This window comes from Lissotriton helveticus, chromosome 11, assembly GCF_964261635.1.
Source record: "Lissotriton helveticus chromosome 11, aLisHel1.1, whole genome shotgun sequence".
Classification (NCBI taxonomy): domain Eukaryota; kingdom Metazoa; phylum Chordata; class Amphibia; order Caudata; family Salamandridae; genus Lissotriton; species Lissotriton helveticus.
This window is the reverse complement of record NC_136072.1, coordinates 400,955,745-400,978,010: the sequence shown is the minus strand read 5'-3', so window position 1 is coordinate 400,978,010 and position 22,266 is coordinate 400,955,745. Positions and strand designations below refer to the sequence as shown.

Sequence of the window (22,266 nt, the reverse complement as noted above, 5' to 3'; positions counted from 1 at the left end):
AACGCAACTTTTACCACGCACTACCTTTACCACGCAACTTTTACAACGCAAATCGTTACAACGACTTGCGCTGGGGGGCGCTGTAGGATAGGGAATAGTTTAATTTACTATCCAAAACCTTCCCTACTATCCACGGGGACTGGAGTTGGAATAGTAAATTAAACTATTCACTATCCAGCGCCCCCCAACGCAAGTCGTTGTAACGACTTGCGTTGTAAAAGTTGCGTGGTAAAGGCATGCGTTGTAAAAGTATGCGTGGTAACGACATACATCCGGGCGGAAGAGGACAAAGTCAGTTGCCTGTTTGAGCCTGTTAAGGGCGGAGAGGACAAGGGCAGTAGCCTGTTTGAGCCTATTCGACACTGACCAGGGTCAGGGCCAGAAATGCTGCCCAATATATATACCTCCATTATGCATCTATATACTTTCAATGTACTTATGGATCTATATCTTTATCACTTTCTTCTAATTTAGCATTTCCAATGCACTTCCCTATTTCTCAGCCTATACTTGGCTCAATATATCCTCTACATCCACTCTCTCATTTAACCCCAAACCCCATACCAATACTATGACCCCCAAAATAACCCTTTCTAGACTCTCTCCTACTCTACCCCTCCTTGCATCATCTTACACCTCTTTTACCGATCCCCCAAAACAAACCTTTCTAAAATTCCCTCTTTTCTACCCCTTCCCAACCCTTCTCAATCCAAATAACTGACTAAAATATCCACCACTATAATTACTTTCATGGTACCAAGTGCTACATAAATACAAACCTCTTTCCCTTCACTATCCCGCCACCTACTCTTCTCTACCCAAATAACTGAATAACATATCCACTACTCAAATTACTTCATATTTTACTATACTAATTTTCAACACTAATCCTTTATGACTTCCGGAGTGGCGTGCTACTCGCCAGAAAAGCGCTTCAACATCCATCAGGTGTAACAAGTACTATATGAATGCAAACCATTCTTTCCCTTTTATTCCTCCGCTAACCTTCTCACTCCAAATAACTGACTAATATTCACCACTGAAATTACTTTCATATTTCACCATATTAATTCACCACTAATCCTTTATGGGCTTTCTGAATAACATGTTTCAACACCCCATCAGGGGTAATAAGCTCTATATAAATACAAACATTTTTTTCCTCCTCTATCCTTCTGCTATCATTCCAAATCCAAATAACTGACTAACCTATCCACCACTTAAAATGTACTTGCATGTTTCACTATACTAATTCAACACTAACTAATCCTCTATGGGTGGCCCGCTCGCACTGGGCCACTGACCTGGCTACAGAGATTACTGATGAACAGTGGCTCTACTGCTGCGTTCTCACGTGTAGGATATCCGCCAGCTGCCGACCCCGGATTATCCACTATAAATTCTTACAACGACTATACTACACCCCGGTGAGGAAATTTAGGTTTCACCTGTCCAGGGATGATAGATGCGAACGCTGTCGCGCGGAACATGCTGGTTTCTTTCATCTTTCCCGGGAGTGCCCCCAGATCCATGCCTACTGGCAAAGTGTACATGTTGCCCTCGAGTCCATGACTGGGGTCTCCATAGGCCTAGACCCTTTGCTGATGTTACTGGGACATACGCTGCACATCCCCAAGTCCTGTAGGAAATTCCTTGACATTGCTTTGCTTCTCGCGAAACGCCGCGTAGCTTGTAGATGGGGTCGTGGTAGGGCCCAAAATTTAAGGTCTGGCTCGCAGATTTGACCTATTGTAAGGAACAGTATAGCATTTTTGCTGAGACACTCCCGATCTCCAGTAGACCTAAAGACATCTGGGGTCCCCTAGTCACATATCTGTTAGCCCAGGGAGCGGACGAGGACATCCCGAGTGGGGGAGAAGCACATGGTGGTGACGATACATAATTATACTGCGCTTGCTTCCACACAAATGTACTATCGCCAGTGAGCACTACTTCCGACCACTACTCCTCTATGTACCTGTATAGTTGGATTCCGCACATGCAACATCTCCGTGACAGCTCTCATTGTCTGATGCCCTAGCCAATAACTGCCTCTTTCCCCACGGACCTCATTTATCTTGATCTATGACCTGTGACTGTACTGTGCAATGATTGCTGTTTGATGTTTCTATTTGATACGTGTCATGCTTGGGATATTGCTCTTCCTTTGACATGTTTTATTGCTGTGTATGCGGGCCACGCTCGCGCTCTGTGTCATTGGTGTTAGTGCTCTGTATCGCCCAGTCAAACCTCTCCTATGTTATCTTTTGAAAATGCAAAAATAAAGTTAATAAAAAAAAAACTAATCCTCTATGGGTCCCGGTGTGGCGTGCTACTCGCCGAAAAAGCGCTTCAACGCCTCGTCAGGGGTAGTAAGCTCTATATAAATGCAATTACAATACAATAAACTATACACAACCTTGATATTAAAATGTGCATGTTTTCTTATATGATCATATATATTCCTCTTTAAGGCTCTTTACTAAAAGTCTTTTATTGCTTTAACCCTTTTACTTTAAGAACGACAGACCTATTGGCCTGGTACTCATCATTGACAGCATTTAGAATCTCTCAAAAAATAACCCAATTTCCGTTTTTATCCACATTTCAAAATAAATACAGAGAGGAAAATAAATACTTTTCTGTCTGTATTTATCTGGAAAAATCAGTAAAAACGGAAAACAAGGAGCCCTACTTATAATTTAACAATGTTTTCAACTTAATTAGCAGTAATTAACATACTATAATACCTGACTCCGAACAACAGCGTTCACAGTTTGATTCCCGACTCCAGCAGCATCTTAGCCCACCACTATCTCACCGTGGGTAAAACCTTGCTTAATCTTCCCAACGCCCCGAGTACCGGCACACCTTTCCGGTGGTAGCTTTACGCTTTACAAATGCTGGCATTTTTTTAATTTAACAGCATAGTGATGACAAATATTAGCACTTTTTTTTTCTTTTATTGTTAACAACATTTTTTTACGGTCTTCTATTTAGATGTTTTTAATCATGAGAATGCAAATGACAGTTTACTGGGTAACACTTTTTAAGCTCTCCAACGTACGTAGATATTAAGGACCTTAATCATGTTACGATGGAAATTTAAACCTTTACAGCTTCACAGTTTGTAACTTTTCCCAACACGCGCACAAGGTAAACAGCTAAACGTGAGCACGTGTAAACTGTAAAACGTGACATCTAAACGGGCGGAGCCGCATCTTCCTTCCATAGACTACTCAACAACCAAAAATGATATAAACCACACCCATTGTGCGATTAGTTTCGTTTTCACAAGTTATTTCTCCGTGCCCATTCTGTGATGCAGGTTCCCTTTTCTAGCATCGGATTCTTGTTTTGCGTTAACAAAACATATTCCGGAGTTGTAAGTTGTTTGATTATGGCATAGTAGATATTTATAATACATAGCAATTTGTCAATATTTAAACATTTATATGTTGAAAAAAGTGTTATTCCATGTTTTTGCCTTTTTTTCTGTAACGTCATCAGCTTGTTTTCAGAAACAGACAGATTACAGCAAACATTGCTCCTTCTCTGGCTCCTTTGAGCTCATATACTGTGACTTTGTATATTATAATATTGACACTGTACTTGACCTCAGAAGTGTTGGTGACCCGTCGGCGCAAACCCTAAACATTTACAATGAAATTCACCACCTTCCAGTTGTAAGTCTGTTTTCCCCTAGGGATCATATACTGTTAATATGTATATTATAATATGAACAGTCATGTTGATCTCAGAGGAGTTCATGACCTGTCGGCACAAAGGGTAAAGTTATATAACCAACGTCACCCGCTTCTGGTTTTTAGTCTGTTCCCTCCTTTTGACCGTATACTGTGAATATGTATATTATAATTTTCACAGTCATAATGATCGCAGAGGAGTTTATGACCCGTCGCCACGAAGATCAAACTTTTCAACGTCCCGGAGAAAAGACACTCAGAAAATAATTACCGCTTGAAAGTATTTAGTTAAGGATCTTCTGTTCTATAGATAACTTTATTTTCCTGTTCTTTTTTGTGTAACAATGGTGTCATTCGTTATATTGTAATAGACTGTCCTGTTGTTACAGAAGAGGAATTGGAGATTTGTCAGCGCCATCTGTAATTCAGCTTACTTAATATTAGAACGTACTTGATAAGATATTTTTTCAGTGAGCATATTTTACGAAATTGTAGTATAAAAAAATATAGCTTTCATACATACTTTGTTACATTAAATATTTGATAAACCCTACATTTCTGAATGTTTTTTTCTAATTTCTATTCTTCTCAGTTGCGGTTCCTATTCACGTTCTCCCTATAGAATATATAGGACCAGTACTGTATATTATAATAGTACTATCCTATATATTCTTAAATGAGTATGTGATTTGTTAGCGGAACAGTGTGCGACCTCTAAGCACTACGACAGAACGTTCTTAAATTATACAAAATACATATTTGAAAAATGATAATGCATACGTTTCTATCTAAAATTAAGTCATTTGTGGTTGACTGTTTTTTACTTGTTCTTCTGACCTCAGATAATGTAGTGCGGGAATGTTTGTTGCAGCACTTCTATTCTACTTTATCTAAAACAAACTGATGCCCTCTTATATTATCAAGAATATGGGGCAACATTTTTACAAACTATAGCAGAAAAAAGGAGGGTGTTGCCACGCTTAACTGATATTTTATGAAATTCCATTTTTATTTGTCACCCCTTTGATATATACAGCGTAAGTTTCCGAAGAAAGTTTGTTTGTAATTGCTAAATAAAAACGTTTCAAACCTAGACTGAATTTTTTGCTGCACAACCACACCTCCCCGTCAGAAAAGTAAACACCACATTATAAGTAAATAGTGCTCCTGGGAAGTATTCCACCCACAAACTTGATTAAAAAAACACCGCAAGACACTGTTATTTTTCCGCCGTGATTTGTACACCCCACAGCAATTATATAAATGGCCCTTAAAACATATAAAAAAACAATGTTTACCTTCACAATCCCTGTCCACCACCTTGTGAACACTGTACAGAGTTAATAGTGTTCCTACCCTCCCCTCTACTACTTTGTTTTCCGGTACTCCTTTGGAAGTGCGTCACAAAATGACTGACAACAGTGAACCGTTCCCACCCAATAAGGAGCAAACTTGTGCTCGGAACACTTTAGCCAATAAAATGAACACGTTGTTCCGCAGAGGAGGAGAAAATGGCTGCCAACACTTCTACTTTTAATGCTTCACAACCAATGAACATTAAGCTTCGGAAGGTCCCACTTGGAACATGATACCCAATGAAATGCCCCTAATACTCCACGGAGAGGGAAGGTATCGCTAGCAACACTTCTACTTTCAATGGTTTAGAGTCAATCAACAATAAGCTTGGGAAAGTCCTCCTTGGCGCACATCAGCCAATCAGATGTCCCTCCTACTCCGCGGAGCGGAAGTGAATGCCTGCCAACACTTCTACTTTCAATAGCTCACAACCAACCAACATGAAGCTCTGGAAGCTCATCCTAGGAACACATCAGCCAATCAGATGTCCCTCCTACTCAGTGGAGGAGAAGGGAATACCTAGCAAACACTTCTACTTTCAATAGTTCGCAACCAATCAACATTAAGCTCAGGGAGGTCCTCCTTACAACATGTGAGCAGATTAGATGTCCTTGATACTCTGCAGAGGAGAAGTGAATGTCAAAAAACCCTTCTACTTTCGATGGTTCGCACACAATAAACATTAAGCCTGTTGTTGGACCACCTCAGACAATTAAACATTAATTTTGTTCCACACACACATACAGAACATGACCTCCCACATATTAATAAATTTCCTGTAACAAAGTGACTCTGTAACAAAAGGGAACATTGCCTAATAAATTAACATTATTCCACATTATATTAAAGAAATGCCTCAATACGGTGCATTGTTGTTTTCCCAATATAATTTCCACTGCCTACTGCACCCCCTTCCCAACATGAGTGAAGCCGCGGGACTGCGGGGGCCCGATATAATTACCACAGCCTACTGAACCCCCCTCCCAACATAACTGAAGCCCCGAGATTGCGGAAGGCCGCAGCGAGCCCCCGCTATTATTTTTTTAACAAATCTGAAGCCCCGGGACTGCGGGAGCCCCAGCGAGCCACCGAATTATTTTTTTAACAAATACCCCCAAGACCTAGCCAACCCACGGGCCTCATTAAAATAAAACACGGAAACCCGCGACCCCTGCGCCAATTTTTTTTTTTTTTTTTTGTAAAATTTTTTATTTTTGATTTGCAAAAAAGAAGAAACAGACAAACATAGGGCTGCGGAGGAACCGCACATTACTCCAGATCAGGGCAAAGCATTGTGCACATATCAGCAGTGACCCAGACTATATTACAAGCATATCCAGGCCAGGAGCGAGACAACATAGTATCTAGGCCACAGTACCAGCGGCTTACAAGCCCATCAGTAGGCCAGGCCGTCCAGGAGAACCAGAGCTGCAATAAATTGGGCCCCAATCCTCCAAGTTCCACACAGGCGGTGCAGATAATCAGTCCGCGGACCCTCCACAGCCCATAAACCATGACAACCAACTGCCCCATCCCACCCCCACCCTCCCCCCTGGTGGTGACGCCATTCACTCAGCACTCATTCCACATCCATATTATACTTGAAAGAGGTGCATCGATCTCAATGAAGCCGGGCATACCGCCGAGGGTAACCCCTTAGAGAGAAAGTCAACCAGGGGACCCCACTGATATCGGAAATTCCTATACTGGCCAAGGAAGATGTCCGCCACTCTTTCCAAACTGAGCAACCTCCAAAGTCGTGCATGCCATAGTGACACCGCCGGGGCATCCTTCTTTTTCCAGGCCGCAGCCAGCGTGAGCTTTGCAGCGCCGAGGCATAGCCACAAAATCTTCTTATCGGCCCTGGTCTGATAAACCAGGCCAGGGTCACGCAGCCCTAGCAGGACACAAGCCATAGACTCATCAATGGGATAAGTCAGCACTTCCTTTATATGTGAGAGGATTTCCTCCCAATACGGACGGATCACCGGGCAGTCCCACCAGATGTGGCGGAAGTCTCCCAAAAGTCCGCAGCCCCTCCAGCACTTATCCGAGGTCGCCGGGAAAATGCGGTGAAGCCTAGTCGGGCACATATACCATTGCATGACCGTCTTGAGGTGGGCTTCCCTCAGGTGCAAGGAATGATTAAAGGTTGTCAGGTCCCGCCAAAGCGCCGACCATTCCACATCCGAAATGTCTCGCCCCAGCATTTCTTCCCATTGCCCCATATAACGAGGTCGAGGAGCTACCGTCGATTTGAGCAACAACTGGTATATGAAGGAAATGGCCCCCTTCATGGCGGACGTGCGTAATATAAAGGCTTCAAACGGTGTCGGCGGTCTCGTAGCCGCTTCCACCACCCCAGGTGACGTAGCCCAGTGAAGCAGCTGAACATGCCGGAATTGTTCAGACTGGGGGACCCCATAATCTCTCATACAATTAGTGAAAGTGAGGGTGTCCAGGCCGTGGAACAGATGGGTCAACGCCCGACACCCCCCCTCCCTCCACACCGCAAACGGCCCTTCATGAAGCGCCGGAGGGAAAGCCGGGTTGTAATGCAAGGGCGTAAATGGCGAAGGGAACGTGGTCCAACGGTCATCCGCCGCTAGCGAGTCCCACACCTTCAACACTGTGCTCGTAGGAGTGCTTATATATGCGTTGAGAGGGCGGTCCTTCTTCGGTTTCCAGGCTAAGTCCCAGATCGACCTGCCGGCAACGCATCGGTCCATATGGAGCCAATGTTTCTCGGAGGTTTGTTGCGACCACTCCACCAACACTCGCAGTTGCGCCGCCTTGTAATATAACTGCAGGTCAGGGAGCCCGACTCCACCCTCAGATCTCGGCCGACGGAGAACCGCATAGGAGACCCGTGCCTGACCCCCTTGCCAAATGAAGCGCAATACATGGGTCTTGAGCCGTCGAAAGAAATCGCTGTCTATGGGGATAGGCAATGCCTGGAACAAATATAAAAATTTAGGGAGGAGAACCATTTTCACGGCATGAACTCTACCCAGCCACGACAGAAATTTTGGTTTCCACCTGTCCAATTCCGTCCGGGTCTTCGCCAACAAAGATGGGAAATTGGCCTGGAACAGCCCGCCCACTGTCGGAGTCAGATGGACCCCTAGGTAGACGATTGAACCTGTGGCCCAGGCCAGCGGAGTCAGCGGCCGTACCCGATTCCTCTCGACCTCCGAAAGGGTAAGATTCAGGATGTAGGACTTGCCATAGTTGACCTTAAAACCGGCCACGGCCTCAAACTCCAATAAGACCTCCCGGATGCACTGCAGCGAGATTTCCGGATCAGTAATAGAGAACAAGACGTCGTCCGCAAAGAGCGAAATCTTGTGCTGTTCCCCCGCGAACGGCAGACCTCGGATCCCGACGTGCTCCCGCACCGCTACCGCCAGCGGCTCGATGCTCAGCGCGAACAGCAGGGGGGACAGAGGACAACCCTGTCTAGTGCCCCGAGCGTGAGTAAAGAACGCCGACATATGACCATTCACCGTCACCCGGGACCGGGGGCAGCAGAAATTAGCCTTCACCATAGTGATGAAAGCCTCCGAGAAACCAAAGGCAGTCATGGTATTGAACAGAAATCCCCAGTCCACCCTATCGAAGGCCTTCTCGGCATCCAGGCCCACTAGGACTGCCGGAATACGAAATCTTTCTGCCTTCTCTATTAGATGCACCACCCGACGAGTGTTATCATGCGTCTGGCGCCCCTTGATGAAGCCAGACTGGTCTGGATGGATTAGCGCCGGCATAAGGTCTTGTAGCCTACGTGCCAGGATCGCCGAGTATAGTTTGGCGTCCAAATTAAGAAGCGCTATCGGGCGAAAGGAGGCGCATTGCGCTGGATCCTTCCCCGGCTTTGGCAAGACCGTAATCATCGCCTCCGCCAAGGAGCCAGTAGAGGAACCGGAGGAAGCCATGTCATTAAAAAGGGTTACCAAGAAATCGCAGATCTCGGAAGCGTAGGATTTATAAAACACAGCGGTGTAACCGTCTGGGCCAGGTGCTTTGTGAAGCTTCAAGTTCGCAATAGCATCTAACACCTCCTCCCTGGTAATCGGGGCCCCTAAAAGCTCGTTCCATTCCCTGGACACCTGCGGAAGGTGCAGACGCCCCAGGTACTCCCTCTGGGCAGCTGCTCCCAGCCTTTCCCCCCCGTATAGATCCGAATAAAATCGTCCGAAAATGGCCGCCTTTGTTTCGTCCCGGTGCTGCAACTGACCCACAGAGTCGCGGATCCCCCCAATGTACTCACGTTCCCGCCTGTCGCGAAGCTGTCGGGCCAGGTGCCTCCCCACCTTGTTACCACAGGAGTAGGACTGTCGGCCCAATCTCAGTAGTGTGAACTCCGCCCTGTTATTGTAATGTGCCCTCAGTTTCCCCCGTACCGCCGTGAGGGGCCGGAGGGTCACCCTCGAGGGGTTAAGTTTATGCGCCCGCTCGAGAGATGCCAGCTCAGTCTCCAGGGCCTCCCGATCCTTGCGGCGCAACCTATTAAGTTGTGCATTAAGGCCCAAGCACGTGCCCCTGACGGACGCCTTAAAGGCATCCCATGTGTTGGATACCGAGGTATCGGACGGCGGATTGAGGGTAAAGAACTCCCTAATGGCCACCCGCAGCGCCTTGTTAGAATCCTCGTCCCGAAGTACCGAAGCTGGGAAATACCATTTCCGTTGCCCGGTGTCTGCCGACGACCAGCGCAGAGTAAGCACCAGCATGCTGTGGTCCGAGACCGAGATGGGCAGTATGGTGGAGTCACGGACATCTCCCCTAAGAGCCTGGCTGAGGAATATATGATCCAATCGTGAATATGAGTGGTGTACATGAGAAAGAAACGTGTAATCTCTGGACGTTGGATGCATAAACCGCCACCCATCAACCAACCCCAGTTCCGCAATCTTTTGCCGTGACAGCTCAGAGAACACACCAGTATCCGCCCTGCGAGCGCCTGAACAATCCAGCGCCCTGTCCCACACCAAATTACAGTCCCCCATGAGGAACAACCGCCCTTCTACAAAATCACTCACTTTATGCAACAGGTCTTGTAAGAACTTATTCTGGCCAGCATTAGGAATATACATCACAACAAAAGTACAAAGCCTCCCCTGCACCAGCCCTTTCACCATCAACCAACGGCCCTCCCTATCCGTGCGTACCGCCACAGGTTGAAAAAGCAGCGAAGTATGGAAGAGTAGGGCCACCCCCTTATGCTTCGTGGACGCAGAGGATCTGTATATTAGGGGATATGCCTTATGCTTAAGACGCAGCTCATCTTTGCGAGCAAGGTGAGTCTCCTGAAGTCCCACTATATCCAATTGGTGGTCAGTTATATACTTCCATACCTTTTGCCTTTTCTGCGGGGAGTTCAGCCCCTTAACATTCCAGGTCCCTAAGCTAACAGGCATCGTGAGACACAAAACTAGAATCCTCCATGACTCTGGAACATGCCCTCCACCCCCGCCAGAAGGAACCCTGGTCACAGCACATATGAAAAGCATACTCCCGCCAACCCTCCTCCCCACAATTCCAACCTTGAGCCCCATGCAAAATCACCCCGCAACTCTCATACCAACAGCGCCTCCCACCCATCCTCTCACCATCACATGACACAACCCACAACAAGCCCGCGTCACCACCAGAACCCCCCCACACCCCCAACCCCAACACCCCAAACAGCCCCCCCAAGACCCTCCCCCCCCCGGAAACCCCCAGACAACCCATCCAAAGTCCACAAAAGTCCTCCCAGGGCTGGCGAGGAGACATCAGCCGAAGTCCCCTGTAGGCCGAAGGAAAAGGAAACAGTGAAAGCGTAAACAAAACATTAACAATGAAGAAAATACTCATCAGTCCCAGTGGTCCACAGGTCACGAAGTTACGACCACTTCGGGGACTGGTCAGGAAGACCATCTCGGTTCCTCCCAAGGTCACGGTCTGGGGAGTCTTCTCCGAAAGTACATCCATTCACCCAGACCGGGGGGGTCCATGCCCCTCCAGCGCCGATCCGCAGAATCAAGTCACCGTCACGCCGCTCCAGAGCTGGCCTGTGACGCCGGCACCGTCGCTGAAGCCACTGACGCCACTGCACTCCCCCTCTCCTGCTGACTGGCATCGCGGTCCGGGCGCCCCCTCGCCGGAGAGGACCCCACTCTATGCCACGAGGAAGACCGACGCCGCCTCCGAGACGGGGATGCATTCGACCCCTGGGACGGGGCAACCTCCTCCAAACCCAAGAGCTCCTTCGCCTCCCGAAGGGAGCGCATCTGCATCAGACGATTCTGCCACCTGAAGATGATCCTGAACGGGTGCCCCCAAGAGTAGGCGATGTTGCGTTCCCGCAAAAAGGAAGTCACCGGCCGAAAATCCCTCCTCTTCTGAAGCGTAGACGCAGCAAGGTCCTGGAAAAGCTGGGGATGATGGCCCCGAAAGTGCAGCGAATCGATGGCCCTAGCCTTCCGGAGGATGCGCTCCTTCAATTGAAAGTCATGTACACAGACAAGGATGTCAGGGGGCGGCCCCCCCCCTCTCCTGGGCAAACCAACGCGATGGACCCTATCCATCTGGATAGTCTTCACCTCATCCTCATCCAGGATCTGCAGCAACAGCTCCTGCACATAGCCTCGCAGGTCACCCGACTCACCATCCCACGGTACCGCTTTAATGCGAATGTTATTCCGCCGGGAGCGGTTCTCAAGATCTTCCATGTGTGCCTGTAGGTCCAAGTTCTGCTCCGTGAGGCGAATGACATCTTGCTGGAGTAAGTGGACATCATTGGCCGTGCTCAAATCATGGTCCTCAAGAGTCGCCACCCTTTCTCCAATCCCATCAACATCTCGCCGGACTTCCCGGAGATCAGAGGCCAGCTGCGCCCGCAGCTCAGAGATGTCCTCCTTGATGGAAGCAAAAAGTTCGGTCATAAAAGCCTTAGTGGCCGGGGCCTCGTCATCGGGTATCCCAGGCGACCCACTTGCACCGGGGGACGCCGGCTGCTGCGACGATCTAGCCGCGCCGTCCTTCAGAACGCGTCCCTTGCGGGCCTGGTTAGCCATAATGCCGGGCGCCTTGCACCAGGGCAAACGCTCCACTAATCACCACCAGAACCAAGCAGTACCCTGATCCGGGCCTGCAGATGCAGCAGTTGGCCCCGGCGGGCAGTCCCACTCCGTGTCCACCACACAGCTCCTGGCCAGAAGCTCCCGGCGAATCTCCGGCGTCCAGATACCAGGAGGTAGGAGAGCGCAAAGCCCAGGAGTCAGGAGGCCCCCAGGCAGCTACGATAAGCCCTAGGTAGGCGGTGCACGAAGGCAATCCAGACAGCAAAAGTCCATGAGCGAGCGCTACGCACTGAAACAGTCGGCTGAGCCAGGCAAAATGGCGGCGCCACGCTCCTCAACCAGAGCACCTCCGGGCCTCCAGGTACGCACCCCCAACAGCACCCCTAGTCCGCACCAGCTCGCAGCGTAGGACTGGAGCCTCCTCTGGGAGTCCGGTCACAGGCAATGGGCAGCCGCAGTCCCCTCGGGTCACACACCACCTAGACGGGCCCCAAACGCAGCCTGTAAAGTCCTGCAACAGCGTAGGAGGCCGCGCCAGCCTCGATCGCTTCCGCCTTGCTTGAACTGCTGACCACCGTTAACACCCCCACATGGTCGGCGCCCGTCTCCACGCGTCGAGTCCAGCAGCTCCTGACCGGGTAAATGCGGCCTCTGGGAAGCGCCCGGGGCCTCCACCACACCTCCCGGCCCGTGCTCCCGGGTCCCCACACTTCTCGCAAGTCAGTTCTTTCCGTCTCGTGGGTACACCCCCACAGCACTAGCGGCGCCGTGCCAGACCATAGAAGGGCCCAGGGCAAGCACCACCCCAGGGGCAGTCACGAAGTCGCCGCCACACCAGGAGCCGGCAGCTCTCCCAAGACGTCCCTCGATGGGCCCCTTCTGCGGGCCGGGCTCCCTCCGCACCTCCCCTGTCCAGAGCGGGGGGTCACTCACCAGGATTAGGCCTCCTGGGGCCCTCGCGGAGCCCGGTCCCTGCCGCTCCACAGATGCACCTCTGGATCCCGGCGGGCTCAGTGGTGCCGCCCCCCGCCGAGGCCTCCGGGACCTCTCTGCTCTCCAGGCCGCCACTCGCCGGCACCTTCAGGCTCCACCGGAGCTCGCAGCCGCCCCACGCTGCCTCCGCCGACAGCCCGCAGCCCAGGCGGTCCGATGCCAGATGACCCAGGGCGGGGCGGGGCGCAGAAAGGACCCCCTCCGTCGCGGTGGGCCCCGCGTCACGCCGGGCCGGCCTCCGCTAATCAAGACCGGGGATCCGCAGGCCGCAGAGCTCCGCCTGTCTCGCAGCCTCCCTGGGCGATCCTTCACCCCGCCGACGGCACCGCGCTCCACCGCAGCGTCCCGGCGACCTCCGCCACCGAGTAGGGGCCGAGCTGGGCACCAGGTGCCGCGCTGTTAGCAGCTTTGCCGGATCGGCGCCGGAGAGACAAGGAAAAGCGTCCTACTCCGACGCCATCTTGGCCACGCCCCCCCTTTTTTTTTTTTTTTTTTATGCTTTTTTTGGTCCTGGCGGTCCTTCTGGTACCCCCTGAGCAGGCCTAGGGGGTTAGGGTGTTTCTACCCTGCCCCCTTCTCTTGTTTTATACCTTTGTTTCTCTGTTTTTGGGTAACTCGCTTCTACCGAGTCACAAGATGGCTGCCAACACTTCCTGGAATGTTGGAGTGCTGGCAGCCAATCACAGTGAAGCTCGCGCACAGAACTTAAGCAAAACTTTTATTTTTCTAATTTCTCAGCAACTACTGAACGGATTTACACCATTTTTAAAAAGGTCGCTTTCTGACCCAAGTTTGGAGTAATTCCCTTTCTGACAAATTTGGAGTAATTCCATTCAGTAGCTTTGGTTGTAGCCTTGCACAAATTTTCCTATGGGAAAATTATTTTTTCACTCTTATTTTTTGAATTTCTCAAAAACTATTGAACGGATTTACACCATTTAAAAAAAAAAAAGGTCGCTTTCTGAACCAAGCTCTACCTTTCTGCCAAATTTGGGGTAATTCTGTTCAGCAGTTCGAGCTGTAGCTTGTCGCAAAATTTCCTATGGAAATTAACATGGAGAAAACTACTTTTGGGACCCTCCTTTTTTCTCAGCCCCGCTTGACGAATTACCCCCAAACTTTCAGGATAGGAGCTGACCTGGATAGACTTTTTTTGGGAGAATTTCAGGAAGATTCGTCAAACTACGCCAAAGTTATTAGCATATCAAAAAATGCTTTTCCTATGGAAACTAGGTTTTAACTATATATATATTCACAAAGTGAAGAATCACGCAGCACTCCTCTTGGCTGATAAAGCTGATTTATTCAGACCGTATCTCTCCTGTTCCTACGGGTTTCGAACACCAAGGGGCCCATTAGGATGTCGGGCGGATCGCCACCGCCGGCGATCCGTCCGACATCCTTGTCCGCCCGCCACCCATTTGCTCCCCGCCATATTACTATGGCGGGGGGGACCGTGGCGGACGGAAACACCGTCCGCCGCTTTTCCGCCCTGGTCGCCTTACAGCAGGGGCGTAAAAGGGTTCATATGGTGGCGGTATCTATCAGACACCGCCAGCTATATTAGGATGGACGTTGTCAGATGCTTTTCCGTGGCGGCATTGCATGCGGTCTTCACTTTGGGGGCCCGTTGCAGGCCCCCCATGGTGATGTCGAGGTGGGGGGTGCACATGGGGGTACCTGTGGTACCCCCCTGCATTTGCATACACAATGCGGCAGGCACCACGCGGTGCCTGCCGCTTTGTGTATGCATATGCATGCCATGCATTTATAACTTTGCGGCGGGTGCTGGTGTAAACACCACCCGACGCAATGTTATAAATGCCATGATGCGCCCGCCAGTGTGGCAGGCGCATCATAATATGCATGGCGGCAATGCCGCTCAGCTTGCGGGCGGTCCCGTTTTCCGCGAGGATGGCGGGTGGGCAAAGTCCGCCCGCCATCCTAATGGGGGCCCTAGTTCTTGATCACGGTAGTTAAACAGAGGCCTTCTTTCATTTCTGCTTCATATGCTAGACATCCATTGTAGCCTTTAATGAAGCATTATGCGGCTAGTAATTCTACAATTACAATCTTACTGATTGCGACTTTCTTGTTGCACTAGGTTAATCCCACGCAGCGCCCCCAGAGTACATTCGGGACTATGACCATTATTCGCCTTCTTAAGCATGTTAGTACTGTGTAGTATATATTTAAAAGTTACACAGTTTGAAACGCACAATACGTACGTTACGTGACAGATTACCGTGTTCCTAGACAGTAGTTGTCATGGAGATCATGTAATCAATCAATTATATCTAGTATATAAAGCAGAAAGGAAAGGACTCTGTTTAACTACCGTGATCACGAACTAGGTATTCGAAACGCGTAGGAACAGGAGAGATACGGTCTGAATAAATCAGCTTTATCAGCCAAGAGGAGTGCTACGTGATTCTTCACTTTGTGGATAATATTGTGCTTGATCTTGCCCTTGTCTCGTCGCGTGCCCAGCTAAACCGAGCCCCCCTCCCCCCCCCAAAAAAAAAGACTATTTGCGGTTTGATATATACGCTCTTCTGAGAGAATATGCTTCACTCCCCCCGCCCGCCGCTTTTTTTATTCCACTTAAAGCCCTCTGTAACGCGAGGGAGGCTCCGCGTGCAATGTTTACGCTGCAGTTGGTACAGTGTGATGAGTCTGCCATGTGATTGTCATCACATTCTGAACGGTCAGTTGAATTGTCAGTTGAACGGTCTGTTGCTTCAGACCTACAGCATATAACTGCAAACCATATTCCAAGCCTGCATCATTTTTAGAATCATACGCATGGTGAACATCACACTGTAAACAAAACATGTTTTTCACAACGCTTTTAGCATCACCGTTCGCTCGAGCAAAGTTGGATTTTAAACGCGAAGTAAGCGCCGCGTATGCTTACAAGACGTTATGGGGGGAGGGGGGGCGTGGGTGCTTACAAGTTTCATTCAGGCATCTACTTTACATTCTTTTTAAACCATAAATGTCGCCTTACCTAGGAAGGCATCTGTAGCTCTGTGGTCTTCACAGGAGGCGGGATTCCCAGAATTCTTCAGAGAGGGGCTGCGAGGAGGAAGAGTGGTGACGTAAGCCCCTCTTCCTGTCTGGCTAAAAAGGAATGGTGCAATCCAATCCAGTCTGTGCAGGGACGGCCTCAGAATGTACTTATTTGTAAACACTTAGAACAGACAGCCGCTTGTCGGTAACTGCCTGGTCTTGCAAGGGAGGCGTGTTAGTTTTACGCTACAGTCTCGTCGCAGCCAGTACCTGACCGCCGTCTCCCAGCGTCTGTGTGCTGTTTTTGCCTCGCTTGGGCCAGCTGCTGAGTAATACAGTAGCTCGGTGATATGTTGAAGCCACGCCGTTGCCGGGGCAACCGGGAGAAATGCTATCCAACGGAGCATGCAGTTCGGGAGGGGTTTGCTCATTGCGCCCTTTAAACCGTACAGTTGGTTATTTCTTCCGGGACTCGGTGCGCCGTCAGGGCTTCAACTCCCGGGCTCTCAGTCCCCCCCCCTCCTCATGAACATCCAACCACACTCTGAGCTCACCTAGAAACAGCTATGTTTTTGCAGAATGCTCTATACAGGACTGAGCAGGGGCGTAGGAGACACTAAAATTCTGGGGGGGACAGGGACAACCTTGTGGATTTTCCATTGACCCTATACAAATCACCGCCCGTTAAACAAATACAGTCGCATAGTTTTGAAGTGAAATATTGAGAAAAGCAGGCATGTAGTCACAGTTTGCATGTATGCTTTATTGATATTTACATTCACATAGTAATCAGACCTAATGTTAAAAAAACATGTATATGAATCTTGCATCTTCATGCACCAAGCAAAAAAGGTCGCTGACTTCGGGTGAGGGCGTCATGTTTGTAAGTGCATTATGGTTTGAAAAGTACCTGCTGCTGCATTCCTGGTCTCCAGCAATTTTCAGGCAACAATAAAAATGTGAAGATAACTTCGGTGATTAATGATCTTTATTGAGAGAGATCAGAGGTCTGACTACTGGAAGTTTTGTCACATGGTAACGTAACCACGTGTTAATTTGCCTGCTGCAAAGAACATGTACCACGCAGATCAAAAAAGGCATATAATGTAAATAGGTCAGTGAGTTACTGCTTTTGTCTGAGAGATTCTTTTGCTATTTGCAGTTTATAAGTTAAAATCCTAACATTGAACAGTGAGCTATTAACCGTCATCAAAGATCTGCATGAAAACTGCAAGGTATAGATTAGAATGTTATGATTTTTACCCAGTCTTTCATTATCCTAAGGTTGGAAAATGGGTTCATTAGGATGGAAATCAATTCTGATTATTAAAGAGAACCCCCAACCATGGTGTTATGTTTTAAATTCTGGGTTTGTGCTTCTCTAGTGTTGCAAAGCGATCTGTGCCCTGGGCAATCCCCAACTTTTTGCTGACTGGTACTGGTGGTACCTGACTCTGCTGACCCTGGCCTCTGACTAACCAGGCCCAGGGCCAGTGCTATGTTGAAAGAGACACGTAGAAATACAGTAAAAACACCTACATACACTAGGGTGCACTAAGGGTTAGAGTACCCCTATGATTGACATGACCTCTCTTACAAAGGCCCTAGTACATAATAGGGCATGCAGATTTAAACTAACTTTAAGTCCCTAGTATATATTAGGGCATAGTGGTTTAGAGGCCAGCAGCCCTTCCTGCACTTGCATGTGTGCACTGCTGTAGCCTGAGGTCAGTTTAAAAGCAGGCCCATGTTGGAGGACTGCTTTTAAAATGCAAATTGTGCCCAATCTTGACCTTTGGGTTTAGGGCACTTACAAATTGATAAACTACAATGTTGGGGCATATTAGGTATCCCCAGGGGTTCCCCTAGGTGTCCCAGGGGTTAGAGGTAAGGTATCTACAAGGAGGACCCTTATAAAATGAGTGTTATATGCCCTGGGTTTAGTGAAATTGCACATTTCACTGCCTACATTGTAGTATAATGCTGCCCAAAATCGGCTTTTGTGCTAGGAGCACTGTGAAGTGAGGATCTGCAATATTTTGATATAATCAGAACCCCTAAAGTCTTTCCTGTGTATTCTACGGGTGGGGGTCCTGTGGTATAAGGAGGATCCTCTTATAGGCCCTGGTATTGGATCAATTGGCCAGGTAATTTTTCCATTGCAGATCCCCAGCCCATAGGTTAACGTTGCAAGAGGTTATTAATTAATAACTGGAGAAAGGAAAGCCATACAACTAGGATTAAAAGACTCAGAAGAATGTTACTGATAAATGCAACAATGTGGTATTGTTGAATTTGTTCTAAAGTGTACAGACAAGAAGTTATAAGACTTTCTTGTCTGCAAGTCACAATTCAGTCCTCTAGTGCCCTGCGTTGATTTGTCAGAGGTAAGTGGATTGGACTGGCTGTTTTAAGAGGTGATAAATGACCCCTGGAGTTAGGAGGCATGTCTGGGAGTAGAGGTTGCTGGTCATGGGAATGCCAGAGCCAGGGGGAGGGGTAGTACATAATGCTCTTCAAGGGATAGAGGAGACAAGCTGGGGAAATCACTTTCATTTACATCTCTCTCCCCACAGTCGGATGAGGGGATTAAGGAGGAATTCCCAGGTATAAGGGGAGTGGACCTAGGTAGATGAAGCCATCCTGTAGGCTGATTTAGTTATTAGTTCTGCTCCCTCTGCTGGAAAATCAGCCATGATGAATTTTGGAGAAATTGTGCTCTCTTTGGGAAAATAATGCCACACTTTAGAGGGTGTGGTCATACCCTGGAGCATTCCCCTGCACCTCATTGGACAACAGTGTTCTCCTTCTTGACCCAGAGAACTTGGAATAAGTATCTGAAAAGAACAAAGCCTCTCAGATGATGCTGCTTCAAACTTGGGAGAAGAAGGGTCCCTGCTGAGGAGTTTGATTTGCACCAACCAAGCTCTGGACTCTGAAGATTGTGCCTGTTGCACAATCTGGAATTACAGTCCTATGGACTACCTTGCTTCAAAAAGACTAAAGAGTGGACTCCTTGCAAGCTGAAGGTTAACAGAGCACACCTGGACCACCAAGAACCCCCAGCCTGGAGAACTACCAGGTAATTTGAATGGGGTTTGTCCAAGTGGATTGTGGTAACTGAAGTCCATTTCAAGGACCATCTTGGAGATTCCGGACCCTTGGAGTAAGTTTTGGACACTTTGAGACCCCTTGGAAAACTTCAGGAAGAAGTTCAAGAGGTTTGGAGAAGTTTGGAGCAACTTTGGTAAAAAGCTCCATAAGTGGACCGACTCACTCTGGCCAGCCAAGCCGACAACCATCAACCATGAGTTGGCCTGCCACCCAGGTTCCTCTGGCTGAAAAGCTCCCTGCGGGCCTTTGCGGAAACCCAAGCTGGTGAACCCTCACCGAATCCGGCCTAGTGAAAAGCATTGAGGGACCATGCAAGAAAAAGCTCTGCAAACATTTCTAATTCCAAACTTAGAAAAGGTGACCGGTGCCAACCATGAGAGACAAGCCACCCACCATCAACTGTGTGCCAGCCTGCACCCCTAGCTCGTACGGCTGGAAAGCTTCGGAGGTTGGACTTCCATAAGTTTGACCGGGACTTCGTTGCGAGGCAAACCGGCGAACCCTCAGCGAATCAGGGCTGGCTGAGAGCTTCGACAGACCCCGTGAAGAAAAGCTCCAGAAAAGTTTCTAAGTCAGAAGGTAAAAACTTTGACCGAGACCTACAGCAAGGAGTAGTCCCGCAGGGCTTCATCATGGTTGGTCTGAAATTTTGACTTTGAGCAGGTCCAGCGTGACCAGATGTACCAAAAGGGGATATACGTTTCTATGTGCTACATCATGCTAATTTTTTTGTTTTTTAAAGTCGTATTCCCGGTTCCCTACATTGGATTTTTTTCATTTTAAAGAAAAAAATATTTTGTATTTTTATAAATTGGTGTTGGATTTTTATTGTGTGTTGTGTCTTAATTACTTACTGAATTGGTGTTTTTAAATGCTTTACATACCTGCTCACAGCCACGTTACCAAGGGTTGAGCATGAGAATACTTTTCGAAGACTGGTACGGAGCTATATATTGAGGTAGTGTCCTTATTGCCGGGGACAGATATACATTTGCCCCTACTATTAACCCACTTTCCAACATCCAGAACTAGCACTCTTAAACAATACTGTCTACAAGTATGGATGACATGTGACTCCTACACCCTGTAGTTTTATTTAACATTTCCTATACACAGATTTACACACCTATGATTGACTGCCTCTGTGTAGTGTGAATGATGTAAAGTGTTGACACCCTGCACTGGTATGAGTGGCGCTATATAACTAATTAAATGCATCAGAGAGTGGTTATGGAGACTTGGGCAGCACTATTAAGGGGTGGTGGTAGTGAGGGAATCTGTGGCGGAGCAGGGTTGTTGAATACCAAGGCTGTCTATCTTATTTCATCTCCTGCCTCCTTAATCCACCAACATACCCTCCCTCCACATTATCTCACTCTTCCAGGTACTTTCTCATCTTTGCTTTCTCCTTTTTCTCTGTTTTCCATATTTCCCTTCCTCCTTCCGCCAACAACTCTTGATGCCTTTCTCTTGTTCGGTTTTAGTCTGATGGTTTAAATAATGTACCGGTCTCTAACAAAGAATACAGTTACGCCTCACCTGCAGACACCAACTTAAATTAAGCATCATTAGCTTGCAGCCCACAAAGGTAATGCCAGAGTGGCTATTCTGGCCCTTTCTGCATTGTATATCCTTCCTGAAGAGCAGATACACACTTGTATCTCCTTTCTGCAAGACACAAGGATCCCAGCCTTCTCCCTTCCCTATGGAAGGGAGAAGTGTGCGTGGCGATTGGTCTCTCCGACTGCCAGCAACCGCCCGATATTGTAATATCAAAAGAACAACACAAATGCCAGTACTGGACGTCACTTAAACTTATTCTAGCCGACCTTTACGAGAAAAAACATACAGGTCCGTTACATTACTTCCATCACTAGTTTATTGATTAATTTTTTCACTAGTGGAACTCTTATTTGTTCATCATATCAAATACTTTTTCGTGTATGTACAGATAAAAAAATTACAATACATAAAGTTTTCAAAAACAGTGCATTTAACAATTTTACAACACATCCAACTCACACAATGGCCACTTCATTCATCATTCATCCTTCCCAAACATACAAAAATAAACATTGTTGGTCCTAAAGTCAATAGTGGATTCTCTGTCCATATAAATGGTTAAACTTTTGTTGTCTTCATTGGATGTTTAATGACTATTTACAGTCTGCAACAGGCTGTTGCAGACTGACGGTTTACCGTGAAGGATGCAAACGTTTTGGAAATAAGGACGAATTTAAAAAAGAAAAAACAGAAATCCAAACGGGTCTGGGCATCCAAAGCCTCGATTTAACATGATGCGACCACGGCGCCACTACATTAACTAGAGTGGCTTGGCACATCCATCCATCACAGCTAGGAGGTGTTTCATATTGATAAGAACGTGTAGGTCCTGAGGAGAACCCCGCATTCAGGGGTTCGAAACGCTTCGACCCTTATTTGGTGCCTATTGTCATTTGAAATATAACGTTAACTACATTGAAGAAGTAGGACTCCATCTGTAAATAGTCATTAAACATCCAATGAAGACAACAAAAGTTTAACCATTTATATGGACAGAGAATCCACTATTGACTTTAGGACCAACAATGTTTATTTTTGTATGTTTGGGAAGGATGAATGATGAATGAAGTGGCCATTGTGTGAGTTGGATGTGTTGTAAAATTGTTAAATGTACTGTTTTTGAAAACTTTATGTATTGTAATGTTTTTTATCTGTACATACACGAAAAAGTATTTGATATGATGAACAAATAAGAGTTCCACTAGTGAAAAAATTAATCAATAAACTAGTGATGGAAGTAATGTAACGGACCTGTATGTTTTTTCTCGTAAAGGTCGGCTAGAATAAGTTTAAGTGACGTCCAGTACTGGCATTTGTGTTGTTCTTTTGATTGATTTGGCTTAGTCTTGCTGGCACTGAGCCACGACCCTGTGTTATTTTCTCGATATTGTAATATGGCGGGCAGTAATGCAGTCATCAATGGCGGTGGGACTGTCAACGACGCGGTGATGTGGCAG

The 22,266-nt window shown here is 47.8% G+C and overlaps 1 protein-coding gene across 5 annotated transcripts in view; it reads right to left on the bottom strand.

Annotated features, from left to right (window-relative positions):
* DZIP1L (DAZ interacting zinc finger protein 1 like) overlaps positions 1-16,455 on the bottom strand; it is a 796,975-nt gene extending 780,520 nt beyond the window's left edge. For 4 of the 5 annotated variants that reach the window (XM_078665844.1, XM_078665841.1, XM_078665843.1 and 1 more), the window contains exon 1: positions 16,131-16,455. The gene's annotated coding sequence lies outside the window, so the exon portion shown is untranslated. The remainder of the gene's footprint in view (positions 1-16,130) is intronic. The other variant, XM_078665845.1, reaches the window with a different exon arrangement.
* Positions 16,456-22,266: the final 5,811 nt, after the last annotated feature.